General features: G+C 43.8%; 1 long non-coding RNA gene across 1 annotated transcript; it reads right to left on the bottom strand.

The window, feature by feature from the left end:
* Positions 1-22,222: 22,222 nt before the first annotated feature.
* Positions 22,223-24,804, bottom strand: LOC121498110. Its single transcript, XR_005989614.1, has 3 exons — positions 24,607-24,804; positions 24,334-24,384; positions 22,223-22,280 (listed from the first exon to the last, which is right to left on the bottom strand). It is a non-coding gene; the product is annotated as an uncharacterized LOC121498110 (long non-coding RNA).
* Positions 24,805-25,196: the final 392 nt, after the last annotated feature.

The following is a 25,196-nucleotide window of genomic DNA, read 5'->3' as shown; positions in this document are numbered from 1 at the left end:
GCACACTGTTATTGTTGATTTGTGCAAGACACTGGTTTTATGTTATTAATTTCATCCTCTCACTTCCCTCCCAACTTATTCTTCATATGTTTATTTAGATACATGGTTCATTGAAAAATATTTAGTGTCTCTGTGTGTGCTTTAAAATCATACACAAGGAAAAAAAATAAAATAAAATCGTACACAAGGTATTGTGATATATATTTCCCTTTTTCTTCTGCCAAGATCGCAGACTGGCATAGGTGGCTGGCTCCCTTCGCCAAAGCCAATCTGGCAAAGCCACAGATATGAGAGAGAAGTTTGGATTTGAAACACAAACAGAAGGACCTCTGCAGGGTTCTGCAGGGAAAGAGGGAGATGATCTCCACCGCTGGGGTGGTTGTCAGGGAGAAGGGACCTACTGTGCCCTGGAGCCCTGGACTGCCCTTTTTGGCAATGACTGGATAGGTTGGCAGGAAGCTTCTGGAAGCTCTTCTTCCTCTCCTTTTGCTTCTTCACCCCAGAAGCTGGTGCTGAGAGACTCAAGTTCTGGGAGTAAATCTAAGGACTGTCCAAAGCCCTGCTGGAGTAAGGAAGGGTTGAAAATGGTACAGGCTCCTCAGCTACCCTCAGGCCTTCTTCATTCTTTCCTTCTCCTCCCAACCCCACAATCCCAGGGACAGCTGATTTCATTTTCGAGAAGTGGCTGCCTGCAGTGCTGCTCCTTTCCAGGTGTTTAATGATGAAATCCTAAGCAGGATAGCATATCCTTTCAACCCATAATTCAAGGTGAGATTGTAAAAGCAATGTTCTCAGGAACGGAAGGCCTCCAATTTTTTGCACACAAAGACTTTTGCTGAAAATTTTCTTGGAAGAATACTCAATTGAGGAGTGCAAAGTGTCTCCTGGAGAGAGAGATGCAGCAAGCGGGTCACTCCCTTCCTCTCCAGGACAGAGTGAGGCACTAAGAAAAGCTCCGGGCAAGCATTTAATTGTGGCTTTTTTTAAAGGGCACCTAGGGCCTCCATTGAAACCAAAAAGCAATTATGGGGGAATAATGTGGTCCCATCATTACTCCTCCAGCCAGTCCTGAAGAGGAGCAGGAAAGGAAACGATTTTACCCACACAGCAGTAAGTCTCTTACTGTTAAGTCAAAGGACAGACACGTAGCACTAATTATGAGGTTGTAAAGGGCGGCTGGCTTTCCTCGATATAGGTTCAACCAGCGCTCCCCAAAGTGGGGTCCACTGTCCAGGGCCGGTCGTTTCCCACCTCCAAGGAGGTATGTACAGAGGTGGAGAGTAAGCATTTGGAAATCTCAAAGTGATTTGACACAGTGAGTTTATGCTCATGAATAATAAAACATTTATGTTCGTATTTCATATTTTTTTGGCCAACGTAGCGATCTGTGACAGATTAAAGACATAAAGGATTGGTCCCTCACCGGGACAGTTTGAGAAACACCCTGTTAGGCCAGGAATGAGTGAACTTACTATTCAGTTCTGCTGTGGTAGCATCAAAACAATCGTAGACAATATGAAAACCAAAGGTCATGGTTGTGTTATGAGACAACTTTATTGCCACTATAATTTTGGAGCACTAAAAATTTTTTTTGGAGCATCTCATATGTCACAAGGTATTATTCTTCTTTTGATCCCTCCCTTCCCCCAACCATTTAAAAATGTAAAAACCATTCTTAGCTTGCAAGCTGTATAAAAACAGGCAGCAGATACATTTGGCCGGCAAGCGATGGTTGGCTAATCCCTGGATTAGGCTATATTGTCTCTGAGAATTACTGTCTGTTTCAGGGAGAGGAATGTTTGTGTGTGTTTGATGAGGCTAATTTTCCTTTGAATAGGAAACATATTCATAGGCCTAGAAATTTTTTTAATTAAAAAATTATATATTGAGAAATCTCCCTTGCACCCCATCTGTGCCCACTCGTTTCCCTGCCAGCCCTGCTCTCTGTGTAGGTAATCACTTAAATTAACTTCTTGTGTGTTAAATGTTTCTGGCAATATTAGCAAATACATATTCACACTTCTGCCCTTCCCTGCATACGGGTAGCATCGTGTTTATACCGCCGGTCTTGCTGTCTTCACTGGCCACCAAATCCTGGAGATTGGCTATATCGCAACAGAGGAAGCTTCCAGCATCCAGCAGATGTAGTCTGTTGCAGTTTGAGGTTGTATCATTGTTTATTTAATTAGTCCTCTCTTCGTGGACACTTGGGTTATTTGCAACCCAACTCAAAACAATGTGGCAATAAAAAAAAAAATTGCTCATGAATCACTGGGCATGTGCTTGTATATGTGTGTGTGCATTCATAGGGCAAATGTCCAGAAGCCGGGTCACTGAGGCAAAGGATAAATGCATTTATCATTTTGATAGCTATTGCCAATTTGCCCTCAATGGGTATTTTGCTCTCCCACCAGCCATCGATGAGTGCTGGCTTCCCCCATGCGGCCTTGGCAATAGAGCAGGTTGTCACACTTTGGGATTTTTGTCTATTCCTAACAGATAAAATTAGTATCTCAGTGGAGCTTTAATTTGCATTTCTCTTATTATGAGTGAGGGTGAACGTGATGAGGGTACTGCCTGCAAACAAAGTATTTTGGTGCAGAATTAGAAAAAGCCACCCCTTCTGGGCATTACAGAAATGCACCACCTCGGGGTGAGTGCAGAGCCAGCTGAGCTGTGCATCGGTCAAGTTCAGCTCTCATGGTGCCCCCTACGCGGGGTGCCTTTGTGTAAGGAGCCACATCCAGCAGTCCTGGTGATTCAAGAAACAGGTGGGAATAGCCCAGCGGAACCCTGAACCCTGGATGCCTGGAAAGGAAGAAGCTTCCAGGTGAGGGTAGGACCAGCTACCCAAGTTGTGGGTCGCATTGCAAAATAAAATGCGGGATCCCTTGTTAGGAAGGACAAGGATTAGGAAGGATTTGAAGATGGCAGCAGGAGAGCATTAAACTAGATGCAGTGCCCTTCTGAGCACTGTGCCCTGGAGGTTCTGGGGAGGGGGAGGGAAGGGATGACCCTTCCACAAGTCAGACCCCGTGCTTTAGGTCTGTCATCTCTTTTAATGCTCCAGCAAGCCTGTGTTGTTGGATATCGATGTTGTCTGCATTTGGATGAAGAAACTAAGGCTCCGATTGTGGGTGGAGGGCAGATCTGACTCAGCCAGGGTGACTGCAGCCTGCATTGTTAACCCCTTATGCTATATTGCCTTGTAACAGTTTGTTTCTGTGCCAACAGCATGCATGTGCGCAGACACACACACACACACACACACACACACACACAGAGTTGACGGATGAATATCTCTATTCAGAGGAGGCTTCCAGGAATATAGCTGCTACTGCTAAGCAGGAAGTCAGGCTTGGCCAAGTGGTGGAAATGGGAAAATCTGCCCAAGGAAGCAGGGGGAAGGGGGCCAAGGCATACACAGCCCAGGCTTTGGGCTTCTCACTCTGGATAGAAGACTTCTATCTGAGGATAGAAGAGCTCCTGGCTTGTCTCTAGAATGGAAGAAGGGCGTACTCTTCTTTGCCAGGGAGCTCGGCTAGGGTAGGGAGTGGGGTGCCAGAGAAGGAAGCTCAGTATTGGGTAGGTAGGAGGCTTCCAGGGTGAGGGTGCTCTCAGCATCCAGGGGCCCTCCCTCTGCACCACCGGTTGTTACCGCCCTGGTGCTTTTTCCTGGAGGCGATCCAGTGTCTTGCAAAACAGTGGGCATCAGTTTTATGGCGTTGACACAGTTGACTCCTACAGTGGTCCTATTAAGTTGAAATTATAAGAAATAAACACTGGATTGAGGGGGTGTTCATGTTCTCTGGCTTTTTGGTGGGAACCCCAGGGGAGAAGACACAGCCCCTGTCTTCTAGAAGCTTCAATCTGAGACAAGTGCCTATGCTTCAGATATTTCTGACTGATGGGGAGATAGAATTCTTGTCCTTGGGAAGCTAGGCCTGGTCTGATGGGGATGCACAGCAGCCGAGCACGGGGACACTCTGCTAAAGGCTTTCCTTGCATCCGTTGTCCTTTCTTTTTGATGACAGCTATGTCCAGGTGCAAACCCCCTCCTTTGCGGGTCATGATGTTGGAGCAGCAGCACGAGTCTTGGCATCATGAGTGTAGAGATGGCCAATACGGTGGAGCAGAAGGTTGGGAAAAGGCTGAGTCCTTGTAGACACGGTTGGGAAGCTGCCCCAGCCTTGGCGCTGCCCTCTTTCCAGACTCCTGTCATGTGAGAATCGGGCTTCCCTGTTGTGCAAGCCTCTTTTTAGCTGGGCACTTTGTCACTTGCAACCAAAAGCCTGTTAAAGATATATGACTCCATGAAGAGGTCGTGATGGGGAGACGTGATTTTTGCTCTTAAGTAACTCAGGCTGTTGGGCAGGAGCCATGCTCGCTCAGGATCCCACTCGTGGATCTGCTATCTGGGGACACTGAGCAGACCCTGCCAGCTACCACCCATCTCTCTCTGCCCCTTCAGAGCCCACATTTCTCCAGGAAGTTGTCTATACTTCCTGTCTCTGACCCCCCTCCCCATGAGCTCCCCTGCCCACTCTATTCTGACCTTGAACTCACCACCCCATGGAAATAGCCGCCTCCGAGGTCCTCCTGCCTCAGTGGTCTTCCTGCCCCAAATCCAAGCATGCTTGCCAGCCCTTATCCTGGAAGACTCGTCTGTGGCATTGGCCGCTGTGGGTCACCTCCTCCTTGCCAATGCCTTGACCTTCTCTCTCATCTCTCCTCCTCCCTCTCTGACTGTCTCTTGCCCTCTATCTCCTTTTTGGGCCTTGAAACATCAAAGGGGTGAGGGCTTCCAGTTTTTAGCTCTGCTGCCCACTCTTGAATCCGGGCCCCCAGTTGGCCCCTCCCGTGAGCCGTGAGCCCCCCGGGAATATCCATATGCCTCCTGCACATTGCCCTCTGTGGGTGTTCTGGAAGCCTCTTCAACTCCACGCTCTAAACAGAACTTTTCCTCCCCTCTCCCACCAGGACCTCCTCCTGGGGGCTTTACCTCAGTGGTTCCATACACACGGTCCTGGACCCACTCAGCTCCCCAACCCTCTGCCCCATCCATTGAGCTCAAGTGCATTTGAATGTCACCATCCACCCCTTCAGTCCTGACCACTCTTGTGGTTTTATATATTGTAATTAATTAATCAATTAATTAATCATTGATTTGAAATGATAAGTGACAGCCAATTTTTTAGTTTCAGATGTACAAGACAGTGATTCAATATTTCTATACATTATGAAATGATCACCACGATGGGTCTAGTTACCCTCTGTCACCATATGAAGCTGTTACAGTAGGATTGGCTCTAGCCCCTGTGCTGTGCTTTTCATCCTTGTGACTCTTTTATTTTATAACCAGAAGTTTGTACCTCTTTTTTAAAAAATATTTTATTTATTTATTCCTGAGAGACACAGGGAGAGAGGCAGAGACACAGGCAGAGGGAGAAGCAGGCTCAATGCAGAGAGCCTGACACTGGACTCGATCTTAGGACCCCGGGATCATGCCCTGAGCCAAAGGCAGATGCTCAACCGCTGAGCCACCCAGAGGCCCCAAATTTGTACCTCTTAATCCTTTCCCCTATATAGCCCATCCTCCCCCACCCCCTCTGGCCACCACCAGATTGCTCTGGATCTGTGAGTCTGTTTGTCTTGTTTTTATTTTATTTTATTTTATTCTATTTTTAAAGATTTTACATAGAAGTGAAATCATAGAGTGTTTGTCTTTCTCTGCCTGGCTTATTTCTCCAAGCATGATACCGTCTCGGTCCATCCACATGGTTGCAAATGGCAAGATCTCATTCTTTTTAATGGTTTGGGTGTATACATGCATCAAATGCGGGAGCACTTCCAGCTCTCTGCATTGCTGCCGATTCCCGAATCCGTGTGCATCGATTCCACGGTATATATACACACACCGCGTCTTCTTCACCCGTTCATCTGTCGGTGGGCACTTCCGTGGCTTCCGTATCTTGGCTACTATAAATAGTGCTGTAATAAATGTGGGGATGCAGATATCTTTTTGAATCAGTGTTTTCATTTTCTTCAGATAAATAAATACTCAGAGGTGGAATCTTAGGGTAGTTCTATTTACGAATCCTTGGAGGGGCCTCCTCACTGTGTTCCGTAGTGGCTGCACCAAATGGACATTCCCCCCAACAGTGCAGGGAGGGTGCCCTTTCTTCCATGTCCTCACCAACACCCGTTGTGTCTTGTTGATACCGGCCATTCCGACAGGTGTGAGGTGGTCCTGATGACCACTGTTCGGTGTCAAGCTCTTACTACCTCTTGACTGCTATGGCCACGTGGTCTTCTCAGTGGTGGCCCTCCACCTCCTCTCCATCCCCCCTGTAGCCAGAGTCAGTCCTCTGAAATGCAAATCTGTTTGGGTCACTCCTTTACTTAAGAGCTCTCTGTTGCTTTAGAACAAAGTCTAGATGCCTAAAGGCCCCAAAGGCTGGGCTGGGTCAGCTCCCTTCTCTCTTCCCAGAAGCATCCCTCCACCCACTGCTCTTCTGCTCCTGCTCCTCACCGCACCCCTGCAGCAGCACACGCCAGCTCCCTCTTGTCCCTTTGACCCTACTGTGCCCTCTTGTCACAAAGCCCCAGCCCTCCTCTTTCCTCTGACTCCCTTAAGACTCAGCTTGGGCGTCACCATTCTCAGGAACCTTCCTTGCACCTCAGGCTGTGTGTTTGGGGCCCTTGCCCTTTGGCTTACCTCCTACTGGAGTCCACCATGTTGTGTTTCATTTCCTTTACTTCCCACTCAGCTCTGAGCTTCTCACAGCAGGGACACTGTCCCTTTGTATGCTGCTCTGGTTCCCAGCACAGTGCTTGGCACAGCAGACGCTCAGGAGAGCAAACAAAGGAGACTGGGTAGTGTGGTAGGACTGTCACGCAATTTGTGTCCTGTGGTAAGCAAACCTATAGCTCAGAAACTTGGTGCCACAGCCATGTGACTACAGACAGAGTAGCAGCTGTCCTGGAGGGGTGGGGGCAGCAAGACAAGAAGACCATACTGGGGTTCCCCCCAACCCCCGATTGCTCTGGGGAGCCTGGTGCCCTGTGGTCTCATCGCCTTGACCCTGGGCAGAGACTCAGTGACTCTGGAACAGTCTAGAGCAGAGTTTCCACATGCTTTCCATTCCATTCCAGCCAGTACCTCCTGAGGTTCTGTGTGATGGGGCACCCACCTTACGCTTGCAGCTCCTGGGTGTGCTGGGGCCACCAGTGGTCAGAGGGAAGGGATGCCTGGGGCAGACTCCTCCTCTCTCTGCATCTCCGGGGGATCTTTCACTGTTGGTAGCAATTATAGTAGGCATAACTGGGCACAGCTTCCTTTCTGTTGCCAATGGGATCATTTCCAGAAAGCCAGCAGATCCGCAGGCTTAGAAGGAAATCGCCTAGTGATGGGGCCCGGCGCCTGTGTCCTCCCCCTCTGTCCCCCTCTGCTACCCTCCCAACCCTCCAGTGGCCTTTCTCTTCTGCCCACCAAGAGACAGCCTGCTGCCATGGGACAGGAAACTGAGAGGTGAGGGCATGTCCCTCCCCGGGCCAGAGATCCGGGTCAGCTCTTACCAAAGGCCATGCTTGCTGCCAACAGCAGGAGGGTCTTCATGTTGAGAGTTGCATGACCTCCTGGCCCCTGCCAGCTCTACTGAACATCTCATACACATGTAAGCCTCAGATCCATCGAGACCTCTTCACGATGCCTTAATGAGACCGCCATACTCCTCATTTGACTGAAGTTTCTGGAAGGTTGCCACTGAATCATCACAACAGACTGGGGAGATCTCTGAGATCATTGGTTATGTATCCCCCATGAGACACGTTGTAATTGTCCCCACCCTGGTTTCAAGGTTTGGAAATCTCATCCATGGAACTAGATCTCCAGTGTTTTTTCTTTAGAATTAAAGCAGCACCCTTTCTTTGCAAGACTCTCCAACTCCTTACACATATACATGTGCACAAACACCCCCCCCCACATGCATATTCATGAGTTCACACACTCTGGGGCTCACCCACTGGTGCAGACGTCCTTTCATACAATATATCCACATATGCGTACAACACTTATGTGCACACATGCCCTCTCATACATAGCAAATCATGCACATGCGTGCTCATGCTCACATATGCCTCCTTACAAATGCATGCATACATACATGCACACACATGCACAATGCAGCCCCCCTCAAAGACAGCCAGTGAGCCAGGACTCATACTCCTGACGGAGCATTCATTTCTTTCTTACTTTTTTTGTTAAAGATTTTATTTATTTATTCATGAGAGATGCACAGAGAGGCAGAAACACAGGCAGAGGGAGAAGCAGGCTTCCTGCAGGGAGCTCGATGTGGGACTCGATCCCAGGACCCCAGGATCATGACCTGAGCCAAAGGCAGACTTTAGTTCAACCTCTGAGCCACCCAGGTGACCCTGATGCCCAAATTTTAGAGATCATTTAAAAATATATGTCCTATGGACCTCGCTCCTGACTGAGTGAACTCCCATGACCTGCCCTGAGAGTGACGGCCAGTCATCTCCCTGCCAGCGCTTCCAGGAGAAGACAGATGCCGTCTGCCATTCTCAGGCCAACAGGCCATGGGCTGAGTGAGGATCACTCTTTTCTTCTGCTAAATGTGGCATCTGGAAATAGAATACAGGGCATTTTGTGTTATCCATTCATTCATTCATTCAATCAATCAATCACTTATTCACAGCAAGTACGTACTAATTCTATGAAGTTCCAGGACACAAGTGAGCATCTCGGAATGTGAAGAGGACTTGTCCTGCCTCTGGGGGCCCCAGGAAGGAAGGGGTGGAGTAGGGCAGGTGGCCCCCGCCTAGTGATTTGGGCCAGTGCTTCCACCTTCTCTTCTTGTCCATCTTTCTTCTCTTCCTTCCCCACTCCCTTCCAGAAAAAGCCAGGGACTATCCTAGAATTCCCCCTAAAATACTGCCTCCACCTTGTCCCCAGTGCTCACCTGTTTGCAGATGGGGCTGATTAATGCTCTCGGGAGCCACACAGTGACTCCAGCTCTTATTTTTAAAGAGCTCTTATTTAAAAAAAAAAAAAAAAAAGAATTGGGAATTTTTTTCCCCCTGCCCTGCAATACTTGTGAAGAATTGAGTTTCCATGGCCTTAAACAAACACTCCCTGACACCAGTCCCCAAAAATTCAGTGTGGCAGAGGCTGTGGTACTCACAGACTTGCCACCTGCTCCCCACCTTCTCTAGGCCCCCTTCCAGAGACACAGGCCCAGGGGGACCGGTTCTGGCTGTCGGAACCCCAGCGTCAGTGCTGAGGGCCAGGGCTAGGCTGAAACAAGGTAAAACCACGTGCCACATCTCAGTCTTTCTCTGCCCCTCGTGACAGAACCAGAAATGAAAGTGGCTTGGGTCCCTGAGCCACGGCCTGGAGGCACCTGTCCCAGAGAGTCCCCTGGACCCTCAGTCATCTTAGCATGAGCCACATGGAGACTTCCACTGTTTTAAGCCACTGATGATTGAGACAGGTGGTGACTGCAGTACCCGATGCGCACCTGCCTCTCCATAACCAATGTTGTGGCTGGACCAGGCCTTGCGGTTCTTACTGTGCTTGCAAGATGCCCTTCAGCAATAACCACCAGGAAGCTTTTAAAAAATAAGGGTTTATTAACTTATAAGACTTGGGAATGACACAACACACCTGGGGCCACGCAGTGAGGTCACGGGTACAGAGAGTGTGTGTTGGCCTGGGGTTCTGCTGTTCTTGGGGCGAGGGCCTAGGTTTTTGCAGGCTCATTCTTCGTGGGTGAATTTAAAATATAAGAGGTGGGAGGGGTGAGAGGGTCCTGGCTGGCTCAGCTGGTGGAACATGCGACTCTTGATCTCGGGGTTGTGAGTTCGAACCCCATGTTGGGTGTGGACATACTTAAAAACATAAAATATTAAAAAAAAAACCCAAAACTCCCAAATATAAGAGCGGAAATTTAAAGAGCAGGAAGAGAAAGCAAAAAACTACTCAAATGATCAGTTATCCAAAGCAACCAAGATTTCTAGTACAAAGAAACTGAGAGAGGGGTGGGGGTGGGGGGTGAGTACGGGTGACCTGGCTCTTTAACTAGTCGTGTGGCTGGCAATGTGTTTATGGACATTTTGAGTTAGTCTTTGCAGTGGATGCTTTGGCAAGTAAAGTTCAAGTCAGGCACTTGTGTTATACAATAGAAAACCCGGGGCCCCTGGGTGGCTCAGTCAGTTAAGCATCTGCTTTCAGCTCAGGTCATGATCCCAGGGTCCTGGGATCGAGCCCCACATTGGCAACCTGCTCAGCGGGGAGTGTTTCTCCCTCTCTCTCTGCCTCTACCCCCCACTTGTGTGCTCTCTCTCTCTCAAATAAATAAATAAAATCTTAAAAAAAAATAAAAGAGAGAAAACCCAACTGAGGGGACTCACACTACAATAACCCAATCTGTACTAACAACCCTTAAGCCTGTTTTCATCTCGAGGATACAACTTACTTTGGGTGCTAGAGTGGCTTATGAGCTCGGTTGTGTCCCCCTCCACATTCCTGTGATGAAGTCCTGACTTCCACCACCTCAGAGTGTGACCTTATTCAGACACAGGGTCTTTGCGGAAGTGATTAGTTAAGGTAAGGTTATCGGGATGGACCCTAATCCAACATCACTGGTGCCCTTACAAGAAGGAGAAATTGGACAGAGATGTGTGCATAGGGACAAGGCCGTGTGAAGATGAAGGCAGAGACTGGGGGGATGCTTCTATACGCTAAGGGATGCTAAGGATTGCCAGGAAGCCACCAGAAGCCAGGGGAGAGGCCTGAGACCCCCCCCCCCCACTAGCCCCACCAACCTCTTGACCTCTGCCTCCAGGACTTGACATGATTCTTTCCGTTGTTTGAGCTACTCCATCTGTGGCACTTGGTATCCAGTACAAATCCCTAGCAAATTAATACAACCTCCAGAGATCTCTGTTAGTCTCCTTTGATCTTTGAGATCTGGAATTTTCACTCTGAAAGCCATTTATTTTAAGTCCAAGTCAGGGAGCCGAGGTGATGGGCTTGGTGCTTGGTCTTCTGTTATCTGTCTCAGCTTCTGGAACACTGGTTCTACAGCTGGAAAACTGCCTCCTCCTCGTAGATCCTGGGTGGCCCTTGCAGTCATGTCCTGGCCCCCACACTCAAGGACTCTGGTGACATCACATGTGGCTTCCCCTTTTCCCATCTTTTCGGGATTTTTCCTAAGAATTTAAAGTCTATGATGGGTCCTTCTGTCCTTCATCCAAGGACTCATTTAAACACTTGAAGTACATCAGCGAACAAAACAAACATTGCTACCCTCGTGGGGCTTCCACTGTAGTGGAGAGACAGACAGAAACTCAAGACACTATAAGGAAATCAGACAGCGTGTGAGCTGGTGATAATGCAATGTGGCAAGAGGGGGTGGCGGAGCTCGCCGTGAGGGGTGGGTTGCAATTTCTTAGGATGGGATGTGCTTTGAGCATGGTCAGCGCTCAGGAAAGTTTTCTTAACTTATTAATAATTAAAAGAGTCAGCTTACTGGAAGTGGTGGTTTTCAGTATCAGGATTGTGGTTGAATTTTTCTACTAATTTCTGCTGTTTCCTGATTTTCCCTTGTGAGAAAAAATGACTCCTTGTTCTTTTTTTGGTGGGGGGAAATCCTTTTTATTTTGAAATACATTCGTATTTACAGAAAAGTTGCAGAAGCAGAGCTCCTGTAAACCCCGCTGCCAGCTCCCTGACCGTGAACATCGTCCGCGGAGTCACAGTAGGACGCAGTACCCAGGAAATGAACGTGATTCACTCATCTACAGACCTTATTTGGTTGTCTCCAGTTTCCCTGTTAAGTCTGCTTCAGGTCCAAGATCCAGTCTGGGTCCCACACCGTGTCATTTTCGTATCGAGTTAGTGTCCTCAAATCTGTGACAGCTGCATTTTTCTTTGCTTTTCTTGACCTTGAGATTTTGGAAGTGCGCTGCTCAGATTTTGGTGGAGTGTCCCTCAATTTGGGCTTGTCTGATGTTTTCTCATGACCAGACTGAGATGATGCATTTTTGGCAAGAATATCATGGAAGGAATATTGCGCTCTTCTTAGGGAGTCTTATCAATGGCACATGGTTTTGATCACTCAATCATTTGGTCAAGGTGGTGTCCGCCAGGTTTTTCCACTGGAAAGTTACTATTTTTCTCTTTGAAACTAGTAGGTATCTTGGGGGGAGATACTTTGAGACCATGCAAATATCCTTTTTACTCATTATACTTCCACTCATTAATTTTGGCATGGATCCATGGTTCTTGCCTGCAACAGTTTTTTTTTTCTTCCAATCCCCTCATTCCTTATACATTAGGAATTCAAATTCTGCTGTAGGCAAGAGTTTTCTGTTGTATTTCCTTACTCAATTATTTATTTATATTTTATGTACTCATCATTTTCATCTATGGGTTATCACTTAATGCTATCGTTATTTATTTTTTTCTTAGATTGTTCCATGTTGGCCATGGAATACACATTCAGGTTAAAACCTATGTCCTTTGGCACACCCTCATCATTTTTTTTTCTTGGCACTTCCTTAATTTCTGACACCACAAGATTTTCAAAGCTTGTCTTGCATAATCAGCCATTTCTCCTAGGAGCCTTGGTTCTCCACCCCCCTTTGAAGATGGTATTTAGAAACAGATTCAGGAGCCAGGGATATTCACTGCTGCTGGGGTGTCCCTGCTTCTGGGCCTTCTCAGCAGTCACAGCTAGAAAAAGACACACACACATACACACACACATGCACATACATACACACACTCACATGCCCTCACACAATGAGTTCACACTAATGCCTCCAATTCCAACCTAACACCACAGGGTTCATCCTAACCGCCCCCCCCCTTCCCTACTTAGAACTTTTTCTAACAGGAACTTCATTATTCACAACATATTTATGTATTTGTTTAATTCTGGGACAAACATAGTGCTTACAGAATTGCAAACCCATGCCTCTGTGAGAAACAAATATGTGAACTTTTTCTACATATTTTCTCCTGGTCTGTGTCTTGTCTTCCCATTTTCCTGACTATCTTTTGCAGCACAGAAATTTTTAATTTTAATGAAGTCATCCAGTGTATCTCAAAAGTCATCCAAGCACAAAGTCATCTAAGTTTTCTCCTATTTTGTCTTTTAGGAGTTTTACAGTTTTGTGTTTTACATTTAGGTCTATGATGCATTTTGCATTAATGTTTGTAAAGCATGACTGATTAATTTTTTTTTTGCATGTAGATGTCCAGTTGCTCAAGCACCATTTGCTGAAAAGACGATCCTTTATCCACTGAGTTGCCTTGTTCCTTTATCAAAGGTCAGTTGATTCTATTTGTGTGGGCTTATTTCTGAGCTCTCTGTTCTATTCCATTGATCCATTTGTTCTTTTAGCAATACTACATTGTCTTGATTGCTATCGCTTTATAGTAAGTCTTTAAGCTGGGTAGTGTCAATCTTCCAAACAAAGTTGTATTGTGTTGATTATTCTGGATCTTTTGCCTCTCCACATAAAGTTTAGAATCTGTTCATCAATACCCACAAAATAACTTAGTGGGATTTTGATTAGAATTGCATTAAATCTATAGAATAATTGGGAAGAATGGGTATCGTAGCAATATTAAGTCTACCTATCCATGAACATGGACTATTTCTCCATTTATTTAGTTCTTCAGTTTCTTCATCAGAGTTCTGTGGTTTTTCTTGTATAGATCTTGTACATATTTTTTTAGAGCTATATCTAAGTATTTCATTTTTGGAGTGCTTAAATGATATTGTTTTTAATTTTAAGTTTCAATTGTTCATTGTTACTATATAGGAAATCAATTAACTTTGGTAGATTATCTTCTTATTCTGCAATCTTGTTATAGTTGCTTATTAGTTTCAGGGTCTTTTGTTGTTATTGTTCATTCTTTGGGGTTTTGTATAAAGACAATGATGTCATTTGTGAAAAAATACAGTTTTATTCCTTTCTTCCCAATCAGTATACTTTTATTTCCTGTTCTTGCCTTATTGCAACAGTTAGGATCTCCAGAATAATGTTGAATAGACATGGTGAGAGGGGGCATCCTTGTCTTGTTCCTGGTCTTAGTAGGAAAGCATCTAGTTTCTCATTTAAGTATGGTTTTAGCTGTAGGGTTTGTTTGTTTGTTTGTTTGTTTGTTTGTTTGTTTATAAATGTTCTTTATCAAGCTGAGGAAGTTCCCTTCCATTCCCAGTTTGCTGAGAGTTTTTATCATGAGTGAATGTTGGATTTTGTGAAAGGCCTTTTCTGCATCTATTATAATGATCATGTGGTTTTTCTTCTTTAACTTGTTGATGTGATGAAATGCATTAAGTGATTTTCAAATGTTGAACCAACTTTCTATATTTGAAATAAATTCTACTTGGTTATGAGGTATAGTTCTTTTATACATTATTGGATTCCATTTGCTAATATATTTGAGGATTTTTACACCTATGTTCGTGGGAGACATGAACAGTCTGTAATTTTCCTGTCTTGCAATGTCTTTGGTTTTGGTATCAGAATAATGCTGACCTTATGGAAAACATTAGGGGGTATTTCTTCTATTTCTATTTTCTGGAAGAGATTGTACAGAATTGGTCTAACTTCTTCCTTAAATATTTAGTGGAATTCACCAGTCAAATGATCTGGGTCTGGCAGTTTCTGTTTAGGAAGGCTATTAATTATTGTTTCAATTTCTTTAATAGATACTGACCTTCACTAGGTAATGGACAATTGGTTCAATTAAACTGAAAGTGAATTCCACATGGAATTACCATATGGCCATGTTGAACTCCTCGTGTCATTGGGAAAATAAGCTCAAAGAGGGACCACATCATTGAAAGTGAGGTACAAATATGGGAAGAAGAATGTGTATGACATTTAAACAAAGAGACAGACTATGAAAGATATCTATGGGCTGGCTTGTTCAACATCTACTTCAGCTCCTTCTGGTGTATCTTCCTGTACTGTGGAGGCTTGACGGCTTAAAACTATGTTTAGAAGACTTTCTTGCAGCTAAGATTCCATCTATTTTAAGATTCTTCCTATCAGATACACCTGTTTGAGGTCTGAGTGGATGGGAAGAGGGCAGGACATACAGCATCACTTTGCTGGCACAGTGTCATGGTGGAAGCATGGTTCTGTGATGGGACCTGTGACACCAGCTTCATGATGGGTGAAGGAGCGCTAGTCATGTTGTTGCCAGAGCAGCAGCTCCCATGGCAGATCAGTTCTGTGATGTGACTCTGGGAGTTTGCTCGGAAACTCAGCATGCTTTTTGGCACTCCCAGTGATTCCATGGGATTCGCTGCCCTTCTGTAAATACTTTTCTTCTAAATAAGCTAGACTTCAAGCCTGAGGGGTGCCCTAGGGGAAATTTGTGAGGGGCATTCTAGGCAGAGGTGGCTGGGTACAGGAGGAAGTGTGCTGTTGGAGAAAGTGAGAAAAGGTCACATTGGATGAAGCACAGCGGGTAAAGTGCAGATGGAGAGATTAGAAGGGCTCAGATGACTGCAGACCTTCCCGCCTCGTCAGCTCAACCTATGGTTCAGTGAAGCCATATGGTGAACGATGGAATATTATTCATCAGCACTTATCTTCAATCAATTCCATATTTGAGAGAGAGAGAGTTTTGTGACAGATTTAGGCTTGCTAAACAGAATCTCATTTGAGGATAGTTTTAAGACTTACAGGTGAGCAAGAGGCTAGTGTTGGAGCAAAGTTAGGAACAAACCAAGAGCCCACTTGGGGGCTGGATAGAGCAAGTCATTCATGGTAGCAGGGGCTGGACTTTCAATGACCTTTCGTGAACTATACAGCTTGGTGATTCCATTCCTCCCTTCTAACTTGGGTGTGTGTCTCGTTGCTCACATCTCGCTCTGGGATTCAATCCAGGGACACAAATAAAACCACCTTTCCATCTTTGCCAGAGAGCACACTTCATTCTGTTTTCCGCTGTGAAGACTCGGCACCCAGCATGGTCTCCTCACACTTGCCCCAAGTAGGAGTGAGTGCTGCACTCATGCAAATCTCTCAGCCAACAATGAACTGAACAGGGCTTCTCCCCTGTGCTGGGAATGAACAGGGCCTAAAAGAACTCCTCTTTCCACACATTTTTTAAAGATTGATTGATTGATGACACGGAGATTGAGACAGAGACACAGGCAGAGGGAGAAGCAGGCTTCCTGCAAGGAGCCCAATGCAGGACTTGATCCCAGACTCTGGGATCACGACCTGAGCCAAAGGCAGATGCTCTACCACTGAGCCACCCAGGCATCCCTCTTTCCACACATCTTATATCGAAGCACCTCTCCCGGGGGACAGCCTCCTCCTTGCCTTCCCTCGGTAATAAACCAGCCCACTGCTTTTCAATAACGTGATATAAATCTTTGGATATTAGTATTTATGTGTCCATTCCATCTGCCAGATGAGGAGGTCTTCAAAGTCTGGGGGCTTTCCAAGCACCAAGCCATGGCCCCTCTTTCCTTCAGACAGGAGGCTCCCTGCATCTCATATTCCTCTGTCCCCCAGGTCACACTTTGAGAAGCTGTAAAAAAACTTGTCCCTTTAATTCTAACCATGCAGATGGTACCAGGACACTGGAAGTGAGCAGGGAAGGCCACTGCAAGGGAAAAGCTCTGTTAGCAGCTGAGAGGCCAAGGAATTGCCCCCTATCCCCTCTTCAGAGCTGAAAACTCAGATGGCACTTGCTGTGGGCTGACAGGGTGAGGTAGTAAATGACCTGCATCTCATTCCCTAGCATGTGGCTCAGGCCCTGTGGAATGCAAGAGGCTCCATAAATGTGTGTTGAGTGAATGAATGAATGAATGAATGAATGAATGGATTATGAATATGTGGATATAGAGGGCCCATCCCAGACACCAGGCCCAATGCCATTAATTCTAGGCCCCACTTTTGGGAGGCGCTGAGCTTGCTGATAGGCAGCTTGTCTGGGTCGTGATTGGCTCACAACTGCAAAGAACTGTGCTCTGAAGTTTCCAGAGCCCCAGGACCCACAACTAAGAAGGTCCAAGGAAGGTTCAGGGAAATGTCTGCTCTTGGCTTCTCAAAGAGTTTGAGTTTGGCTTAAGTCAAGAGTTTGATTTCCTCACAGCAGGTAGGTGTTCTGGTTGGTGCTGGCTGTTGACTCTGTCACTCTCTTAGTTGACTTTCTGAATCTGTCACAACTGCAGCGAAATCTTTGACTCCAGGACAGAAACAGGAAATTCTCCAGCCAGCTGTCCCCAAGGCCATCTGAGGTCAATGGAGACTGTAGGTGGAAGTTGCAGGGGAGAAGGTGCTCTATCTGAGTCCAGGAAAGGCTGCCCATCCCAGAAAGGGACTCTCCCCAAGCTTTGAGATGTGAAGTCAGGCAGCCGGATAGCTGGAGCCTTGTCTGAAGGCTGCTCAATGGACCAAACGGAGAGATGAGCATGGGGTTGGGGCGGGCAGCGATACAGCTAGAAATTTGAAACCCTTGCTGGAAAAAGAGCCAAGCCCCGATTTGGAAGGAACATGCTCAGAATACAAGTAGAGGATGCAGTGTTGGAAAGGCCGTTAATGAGGATGGAGCTCAAGCATCCAAGTTTTACAGATAGGGAAGCTGAGGCTCAGAGAGTTCCTGGCAGAACTGGGACCCCCATCCCCTCCGAGTTGTTGCAATCTGGGAATATGAAGTTTGTAGAGTGCAGCCACCTCCCTCTTACGGTGTTTGCCACCTGACTCAAGACTCTCCTTCCAGCAAGCACCATGTCCTTACTAAACCCAAAATAGCCATTGTCTGGGCAACCCCAGGAGTGACCTTCAAAGCCTCTAGGATGCTACTACATGCACTTGGCTTGTGCATACACACATATTTGGTGGTCCTGTGGGCTGCCATTAAGGTGTGATCGACCTTCGTTTGAATTTCACTCAGGCATAGGAGCTTCTAATCTCAGCTGCCTCATGTAGCTGAAACAAAAAGTTCCAATGCCTTTAGAAATGGAAAATACATGTGATTCAGAGAGAAAGGGCAGGGGAAACAGCCTTTTGAAGATGGATGTAAAAATCACCCTGAAAAACACTGATAAGCATTGCCATGAAATTGGGTATTTCTTCCCTCTTATTTAGAAAACAGGTTATAGAGGGTGGAGACTGGGTTTTCTGGTCCCATTAGCTTGTCTGTTTGCCTGTCCTGCTACTCTGGAGTGTAGACCACATGGCAGGAAAACTGGGATCTCCAGGGAGCTTGTTAGAAATGTAAACTCTCAAGCCTCACCCCTGATCTGTGGATCAAAATCTGCATCTTGACAAGATCCCTAGGTAATCTACAGGCACAAAAAGATTTGGGCAGCACTGCCCTAGAACATGAAAGCCAGTCAAGCACTAAACAGGCTCTGCACAAAGAAAGAAAATAAAATCTTTAGCATGTTTGTGTTGTAATCGAGAATGTATGTAACCATATAAAAGCATTTATTGCAACAATGGTTTTTGAAGAATGAGTTTTTTAAAATGTGTTTTTTAGAAGGGTTTTAGGTTTGGACAGAATTTCCACATACCTCCTTCTAATCTGGATGTGCACATGGTATCCCCTACTGTTAACATCTTGTATTAGTGTGTCATGCTTGTTACAGTGGCTGAATCGATACTGGTACGTTATTACTAACCAAAGCCCACAGTTTATGTTAAGGTTGACTTTTTGTGTGGTATATTCTATGGGTTTTGACAGATGCATAATGTCATGTATCTACCATCACCATATCTTACAGGATAGTTTCACTGCCCTAAAGCTACCCCACATCCTATGCTTCACCTAGATATCCATTCTCCCCCTCCCAAACTGCGGGAAAACAATGATCTTTTTATTGTCTCCATTGGTTTTGCTTATTCCAGAATGTCTTATCGCTGATATCATAGACTATGTAGACTTTTCAGATTGGTTTCTTTCATTTAGTAACCAGCCTTTAGGACTTTTCTATATGTCTTTTTTGTGGTTTGATGACTCATATGTTTTGTCACTGAATAATACCCCACTGTATGGATGTACCATTGTTTGTTTATCCATTTACTCCTGAAGGACATCTTGGTTGCTTCTAGTTTTTGTCAATTATGAATAAAACTGCTATATACATCCATGTGCAGGTTTTTGTGTGGGTGTAAGTTTTCAACTCATTTGAGTAAATACCTAGAAGTACAATTGCTGGATCATATGGTAAGACTATATTTAGCTTTGTAAAAAAAAGTTTGGAAGCCAAAATGGCTTCCAAAGTGGTTGTACCATTTTGCATTTCCACCATCCTCACCAGCATTTACTGTTGTCCATGTTTTGGATTTTAGCCATTCTAATGGGTGTGCCATGGTGGTTGTTTTATTTTGCATTTCCCCGATGACATATGGTGTGGAGCATCTTTTCATCTGCTTATTTGCCATCTGCATGTCTTCTCTGGTGAAGTGTCTGCTCAAATCTTTGCCCATTTTGTAACTAGGTTGTTTGCTTTCTTACTGTTGAGTTTTGGAAGTTCTTTGTGTATTTTGGATACAAGTCCTTTACCAGATGTGTTTTGCAAGGATTTGCTTCTAGTCTGTGGCTTGTGTCTTTCACAGAGCAGAAGTTTTTAATGTTAATAAAGTCCAACTTAACAAATTGCTTTCCATTTCCACATTTGGTGGTGTCATGTTGGTAGCTTGAAATCAGTTGTAGTGGGAACACTTACTATCCTTCAGAACTGGCGAACTCTACACATCAAATTTTGTTTTGTTTTTTCCCCCCACAAGAGTTGGTTGTAGAACATTTGCCAACACTCCATTGCCTCTTGCAGTCTATTGAATCATTCCAGTTGTTCTACTACTTTTCTTTTTTTTTCTTTTTTTCTTTTTTTTTCTACTACTTTTCTAATGATTTTTCTATATGTGCCATCGAAGTTTTTCTGTTTTTTGAATATATGTAAAATACTGATATTTTTGCTTTCTTTTTTAAAATTTTTTGCTTAATTGCTCTTGATTTTCATCTGTTCTCCATTAACATAGGAGATATGGGGATTTTTTATCCTAAATAATATTATTTGTTTTTTTTAAAGATTTATTTAGTTATTTATTAAGCTATTTATTTATTTAAAGACAGCAGCGGGAAGGGGGAGAGGGAGAGAATCGTTTTCTTCTTTTTTATATATACATTTATTACCTTTTTAATTTTAATTCTGGTGTAGTTAACCCACAGTGTGATGTTAGTTTCAGGTATATAATATAGTGACTCAACACTTCCATATATTGCTCAGTGCTCATCACAACAAAGGCACTCCTTAATCCCCTCATTTATTTCCCCCATTTCCCCCTCATGTACTTCCCCTCTGTAATCATCTGTTTATTCTCTAGGGTTAAAAGTCTGTTTCTTGGTTTCTCTCTGAGAGAGAATCTTAAGCAGACTCCATGCTCGGCACAGTGCCTGTGCCATCCCACGACCCCTGTGATCGTGACCTGAGCCGAAATCAAGAGTTGGATGCTTAATGGACTCTGCCACCAAGGCCTTCCTACAAGTTTTTTTTTCCTCCTCAATTTTTACTGTGTTATTTATTATAAATGAATTTTATATTAATACTTAGATAAAGTTCTGACTGTTGATGCATTATCACAAATGATTATTTGTTTGAAAAATAACAAGTTTGCATCTAAAATGAATAATCACAAATAACTTAGTTAAACCAATTCAATAAAGGAGACAAGGAGCTTTTATAATTTCAGATAACTGATTTTTTGAACATACCTAAATGATTCTAAGTGTGATACTTATATTTTGCGAGTTTTTTTGGAATTTAAAGAGTAAGTGCAATTTGACATGACAAACCTATTTTGCTTTGCTGAGTGCTTGGTGACGTGCCTATCATATAGCAGGCACTCAATAAATATATGTTAAAACTACAATTAAAGTCAAGAGTAAGACACAGATACATGCTCTCACACCTGCCATTCATTATTTTACTAGAAATCTTAGCCAACGGAGTAAGATGACAAAAAGAAATAGGTATAAAATTTAGGGAAAGAAGACAAAAAATCATCATTTGTAGACACTATGATTCTCTTTGCAGAGACAGCACTGCTGTCTAAGAATTTGACAAAGTTGCTAAATACAGGAACAAAAACCAAGTCATACTCACATACTACCAACAACCATTTGAAAATGTAATAGGAAAAAAATTCTATTCACAAGAAGAACAAAAAATACAGATTTAAGTAAAAAAATCTACTAACTATATAGTAGATTTTTTTCCAAGAAAAATCTGAAAACTTTATCAAAGAACATATAAGAAGACCCAAATAAATAGTAAGTCTATGCCAAGCTCAGAGTTGGCAGGATGAAAGATCAGCAAGCCATCTACAAAATTTAATGTAATTCCAATAAAGCCCCAATGGGAGTTGACATGGAACTTGAAAAAAATTGCTTCTGTAATTCATGTGGAGGAGTAAGGGTTTAACCAAACCCTTTGGGAATAACCAAAACGTTTTCTTTTTACTTAATTGCCATCAAAATTCTTTTTTGAAAAGTTTAATTTAAATTCAGTTAATTAACATATGTGGTATTATTGGTTTCGGAGGTAGAGGGCAATGATCCATCAGTCTTACATAACACCCAGTGCTCATTATATCACATGCCATCCTTAATGCCCATCTCCCAGTTACCTGACCCCCTCACCCCCCACCCCTCCAACGATCCTCAGTTTATTTCCCATGATTAAGAGTCTCTTATGATGGGCAGCCCGGGTGGCTCAGCAGTTAAGCGCCGCCTTCAGCCCAGGGTGTGATCCTGGAGACCCAGGATAGAGTCCCATGTCGGGCTCCCTGCATGGAGCCTGCTTCTCCCTCTGCCTGTGTCTCTGCCTCTCTCTCTCCTCTCTCTCTCTCTCTCTCTCTATGTCTCTCATGAATAAATAAATAAATTAATAAATCTTAAAAAAGGAGTCTCTTATGGTTTGTCTCCTCTCTGATTTTGCCCTATTTTTTCCTCTCTTCCCCTATGATCCTCTGTTTTGTTTCTTAAATTCCATATACAAGTGAGACCATATGATAATTGTCTTTCTCTGATTGACTTATTTCACTTAGCATAATATCCTCTTGTTTCATCCACGTCATTGCAAATGGCAAAATCTCATTTTTTTGATGGTTTAGTAGTAGTCCATTGTATATATATATACAACACATCTTCTTTATCCATTCGTCTGTAGATGGACATCTGGGCTCTTTCCATAGTTATAACCAAAACGTTTCTAAAGAAGAAGGAAGAAGAGAGACTTTCTTTAGGATACATGAAGCCTTAAGCAGTAATAGTCATTAGCCAGAGTGATACTAGGGCAAGTGTATACAGGTAGATGAATGTGAAATAATGAAAGCCCAGAAACAGACCTAAGTGTAGGTGGAAATTTATGTCACAGAGTAAATATTAAAATCAGAGGGGAAAGGTTAGATCATTCAACCAGAGGTGTTGAAATAATTGACCTTTATGGAGACATTAAATTCCTGGCTCCTGTCATACTCACAAGCAAACTCAGATAGAAGAAACTGCAGAAAACCATTCTTTTGACCTCAGAGTCATGAGCAACTTTGCAAACAAGATACCAAAGCAGAGTGATAACTTACTACATAAGAGTCAAAAGTTTTTATACTGTAAAAGATGCCATAAATAAAGCTGAAAGACAGTTGGCATGTCTTAGAGCGTATATTTGCAACATATATAGCAAAAGATTGATATCTTGCTAGTCTTTTGCTTCCTGGAAGCAGCTGTTATGGCAAGTGTACCCCTCTCAATGTGCCCCTGTCCCCAAATAGAGCTGAGCAGGGGAAGAATGGGGGTGGAGCTGGGGAAAAAGGGGTCAGAAATAACACAGATACAAATGGATCATTCATAAAAGAGGAAGTCCAAACAGCCACTAAGGATATGCAAAATTGCTCAACTGCACTAATGGTGTTGATATACCATTTCATATGCATCAGATTGGGAAAAATTGACAAATACAACATTATGGGGTGTTGGCCATGGTGCTGCTAGGTATGTAAACTGGTACAACCATTCAGAACAGAATTTTGGGGTAACTAGCAAAGTGCATGCACCCCACCTGACCTAGGTAGCATCCTTACCAAACATGTATAATCTGATAACCAAGAAGAAACAACCAGATTAATCTAAACTTTGCAAGACAAATGACCCAGATTTTAAAATGTCAATATCAGGGGCACCTGGGTGGCTCAGTTGGTTAAGCATCTGTGTTCAGCTCAGGTGATGTTCCCAGGGTCCTGGGATCAGGCCCACATTGGGCTCCCTACTCAGCGGGGAGTCTGCTTCTCCCTCTCCTTCTGCTTGCAGTTCCTCCTGCTTCTACTCTCTCTGCCAAAAAAATAAATAAAATCTCTTTAAAAATTAAAAAAATAAAAAATGTCAATATCATAAAAGACTAAATAAAAAACTGAGGAACTTTGTAGATTATTAAAGAAGGTTAAAGAAGTACAACAGATTGCACCTAAATGCAATGCCTGATTCTTGTTTGGATTCTGGATGGAAAAAAGCAAAAAAAAAAAATTAGACATAAAAGATGTTGTTTTGGCAATAAGGGAAAATTGAATATTAGACTTTTTTTTTAAAAAAGATTTTATTTATTTATTAATGAGAGAGAGAGGCAGAGACACAGGCAGAGGGAGAAGCAGGTTCCATGCAGGGAGCCTGACGTGGGACTTGATCCTGGGTCTCCAGGATCAGGCCCTGGGCTGAAGGTGGCACTAAATCGCTGAGCCACCCGGGCTGCCCAATATTAGACATTTTTAATGTCCAGTAGATAATGGTATTATTGTATCAATGCTGAATTTCTTGAGTGCCATGATTATATTGGGTTATGTAAGAGAATATCTTGTCCTTAGATGGTAGGTGCTGAATTCTTTAGGATAAAGTATCTGCAATCTCCCCTCAAATGTGTGTGTATGTATGAAACAGAAGTAGAGCAATTGCAGGAAAATGTTAACAATCTGTGAACGAAGGGTTTATGACTGTTCACTGTATGCATTTTGCAACTTTTCTGTAGATTTCAAATTTTTAATTTTTCAAAATAAAATTTTAGGAAAAAATATGAATACTCTATGACCCAAGCTTGCCATTTTCAATACATACCAAAGAAGAAATTAGACCCAGAGGGACCAATATGGATTGAGTGAACAAAGCAAGTTGTGGGACGTTAAGTATGCTATCATCCCATTTGTGGAGAAATAAACAACTGCGACAACCACAGCAACAAGAAATAATGTTACATATAGTTTATGGATATATGTATGTACCTGGAGCATAAACTGTGCACTGGATATACAGCAATTTCAGAATCTGTTTACCTATGGAAGGAGAAGGAGCAAGGAAGGAGAGAAAGAGATGAGATGGGAGAAAGGGCAATGAGGAATTTCCACTTAATCCATGAGGCAACAATTCTACAAAAAACAAAACCCCAAAGCTAAACTAAAAATAAATAAATAAAAAGAAATAACAAAAACTTGAAACAAACACAAAAGCCAACTTAGAAAAAAACAAACAGGAAGAAAAAGAGAAATTATTCTTACCGGTCATTATCTTGGGTGACTATGAGGAAGTTTCACATTTCTAGATGGTTTTTTAATGAATTTGTTTTCCTCCACTCTGATCATAAAAAAATAAGATTAATATCTGTATTGCGTCACGGACTATAAGCAGTCAAAATAGGAGCTACCAATCTGGACGAACAGAGTCCTTTAAAGTCACGGGAGCCTCTGGTTAGCTGTGTGACCTTGGCCACTTTCCTGGGCCGCCTGTCTGAATAGCACTTTCCCCCCACGGAGTTAATGTCTGTATTCAGTGGGGCAAATCATGTGTTGCACTTAGCATGGTGCCTGGCAAACAGTAAGCACCCTGTGAGCCTTAACACCACCCCTATTATTGCAGTGGCTGCTGTATTATTATTCCTGAGCCCCCACTGGCCAGGGCAGGGAGTCCCTCTCTAGGCTCCTGCTCTGGGCTTATCCATTCCTGCACTTCTGCACTGTTGTTGGTGGCGTGCTCATTCCTGTGCTGTCTCGACCGTTAAACTCCAAGCAAGGAGTCCCCTGCTCCCATTCATTAACCCCTAGGAAATTACTTTTGAGTGAGTGTTGACACCACTGCATTCCTGGCCACT

Source organism: Vulpes lagopus, chromosome 8 (assembly GCF_018345385.1).
Source record: "Vulpes lagopus strain Blue_001 chromosome 8, ASM1834538v1, whole genome shotgun sequence".
NCBI classification, from domain to species: domain Eukaryota; kingdom Metazoa; phylum Chordata; class Mammalia; order Carnivora; family Canidae; genus Vulpes; species Vulpes lagopus.
The sequence above is the reverse complement of the archived record's forward strand: the minus strand, read 5'-3'. Positions and strand labels throughout refer to the sequence as shown.